The sequence below is a fragment of the Triturus cristatus genome, chromosome 4_1, assembly GCF_964204655.1.
Source record: "Triturus cristatus chromosome 4_1, aTriCri1.1, whole genome shotgun sequence".
Lineage (NCBI taxonomy): Eukaryota > Metazoa > Chordata > Amphibia > Caudata > Salamandridae > Triturus > Triturus cristatus.
In genome coordinates, this window is record NC_140585.1 from 688,041,001 (window position 1) to 688,044,312 (window position 3,312).

Genomic DNA, 3,312 nt, shown 5'->3' on the forward strand with positions numbered 1-3,312 from the left:
TGACCCTGGAAGGGTTATTTAGATATTCATCTGTTTTTTAAAGATAGCTACTCAATTATAGCAGCTTTTTATGATATGACAGGCTATATTTGGTATTTTCATATTCACAATACTGCTTGTTAGGTTATTTGCACCCCTCTGCAGCAGTCACATTAACCTAACAAGCTATCTGGTCCCTGCAAATAAAATAAAGATCTCTAGAGCAGATACATTATCTCAGCAGTCTATACTTCACAACAGGCCAGTGCTCCTAAAAAGGCTGTAGTCTGGAGCAATTCCCGTCAAATGTCAGTCATACCTCACTTGTGATGATTGTCACAGCCCAACAGGCTACATAAAGCACTCTGCCTATTGGAATCTGGATAATTTTTGATTGGACATTGCTGGTAGTTTAAGGTAGTGACAACTAGCTATATATGAGGAATAGGAAAGGTAATGAAGGTTGCTGACTTAAGAACAACATGACTCAATGCCCTACACAGAATAGAATTGAGTAGAATTGTATTGCACAATTAACTAAAATCATTGCAATCGCAAATACTGAGGTATAGAATAAAATGCATAAGCTTCAATAGCAAAAGTTTTAAGCTTTTACATTAAAACTGATAATGATTGTATGAGCTTTATGATTCTATGAATTTTTCGGAGGCCAAAGTGTCCTTTGCAGCCATCAGAAATTTCAAAAAGCGTGCCGACAACTGTGTTGAGTCACCCTTCAAGCATTCCACCAGGGCATCCTGGCATGTCCGAATGTTTAAAATGCGCCAGATTAGTCGTAGCCAATAAGTTCTTAAAGGGTGCAATGTCTTGCAAATACATAATATGTGAGTTAAGGTTTCTTCTACTCCCCCACAGGCGCGGGACTGTGGGGATGAGATTTCTTTGTAGCTTTGCCCATACTTGTATGCCAATAGAGGGATCAAGCCAAATCGTAGACTCATTAATTGGCGCTTCATTATTGGCTTTATGGGGGACAACAGATAGTGTGGTAAGCCTCTGCTTTTCCATGCTTAAGGTTTTTTAAGGTTGTTGTATCGTTGACCTCTGACATTATTTTAGCCTGTTTTATTAAGAGTTTTGCTGCCGCCGGTGTGGGTATGAGGGCGGACAATATTTCACAGGCTTCCAGTGTTTCAACAGAGTGAGTAAGAGAATTGTGCCAGACTGACCCGGGTTTATTTATCATTACCCAGATATAATTTTTTATGAGTTTTCCTGTGCTTGTTTGGCCTTTAGATAGAATGTTATGAATCGTGCTTTAAGTAGCAACTTTTGAGACGTCAAATTGAATTCCTTACGGATTTGCACATGCGAAGTGGAAGAGGGCAAAAGAAAAACTTTACGGAAGCAGGCAGATTGTGCTCTATCCAGCCACAATGACATCTTATCTTTAAAGACACTAGCGCCATGGGAAACGGACGGTAGGAATTTTGCCCCATTGCTTGGATTAAAGGTGTGAGGTCAGGTGAGCACATAGATTTCCTTGCTCTGCAGAAGGCGACCTCCATGGATTGTGCCAGCCCGTGTATTGCCGTGATGTGTGTGGACTGCCTTCCTTTATGATCGATCCATACCCCAAGGTACCTATATGTTGAGACTGTCTCGATGGATTTACCATCGACTTGCCATAAACCTCTTCTCTTCGTTTGTCTGGAGATTATCATCGTCTTTGTTTTTGTCGTGTTTATTTTCAATTTGTTGGCTTTGCAGTATCTCAACAATGCAGTTAGTAGTCGCTGTAGGTCAATCGGAGTTTGATCTAACAGGATGGTGTCATCTGCGTATTGCAACAAATGGATTTTAGATCTGGCGAGTTTGGGAGGAAATGCTCGAGCGTGTGCCAGGAAATAAAGAAGGTCGGCTAAATACAAATTAAAAAGCACTGGGGCCAGTATACAGCCTTGTTTTAGGCCCTTGTTGGTTTGTATCTTTTTGGTTGTTGACCTGTTGGCAGACACTCTGATTTTGACCAAGGTTTCAGAGTATAGAGCCACTAGCGTGTTTAATAGTGAGTTGTTAATGCCCCAGTTTTTTAATTTCGTCCACAGTCTCGAATGGTCCACGCTATCGAAGGCTGTTTGAAATGCAATATCAGCTAGGTAGAGTGCCTGCCCTTTCTTGTCCAGTGTTTTTTCTACTAAGTATGACACACAAATCAAGTTATCTTCGATGCTAGAGCCCTTTTGGAAGCCAGTTTGCGTAAACGGGATCAGATTTTGTGCTTCAGCCCAAGCAGTCAATTTTTTTAAAAGCAGGTTAGTGTAACATTTCCCATCGACATCTAAGAGGGCAATCATTTACTGGGTTTGATCGCGGCTTTTTTTATGTATTGGGACTAAAAGAGAACCCGTCCATGACTCAGGAATGTGACTTCCTGTTCTATACTTCGTAAATAGTGGTGCCAGAATGGTTGTCCATTTAGAGACTGTTCCCTTATATACCATTGGAGGTATGCCGTTTGGGCCTAGTGCCCCGCCTGGGCGCATCTTATTTATAATGTGCACGACCATATCTGCTGTTTTTTCCTTCTGATTGTTTAGTGCTTGCGGTGGCTCTAAGTGAGGTAGTATGTTGGTGAGAGTAGGCCGGTTTGTGACTTGTGCTGTCTTCGCTTGGTGAGTCCACATAGAGAGTGTATATGTGATTTTCCCACACTTGGGCAGAGATGTTTGTGACAGAGTGTTGCCGATTTGATTTGAAGCAGTTGTTCATCTACTTCCAGAATCTATTCTGGTCCCAAGACTTTATTATTTCATGTGCTTTGATCCAGTTAGATTCTTCAGCCATTCTTCGAAGAGAGAATCTTGCTTTCCTGTAACTATGACGGATTGCTACCACCTTTTCCTGGGCTAATCTATGTCCAGAGATCTCATTGGTGATATTTCGCATAGTATAGTTTAATTTACGTTTAATTGCTGATATTAACTCTTTTTGGTTTTTCAGGCGGTCATCTGTTAAGTATGATGTGCATGGATTTCTCTTTGTCCCTCTGAGTTTATCCCTAATCTCTCCCAGAAGATGTTCCCAAAATATTTGTCAGGATTAGATTACTATTTCCCTCAGTTGCTCTGGACAGGATTAATTCTACTTCTCCATCTATTTTTTTCTTTATGTTCGATTGCCCAACTTATTTTCCTGATTGGCTCCAGATTGGCCTCCTCACCGATCCATTGGATTTTTTGGCCGATGGCATTGTGATGATAGTATGTTGCAAGAGATGATGGCATGGTCATTTGCCAGTGAGGGAGTAACAGCAAAGTCTTGCGCTGCGTGAAAGTGCACAATCGAGATCCAAATATAGTCTAGAGTGGC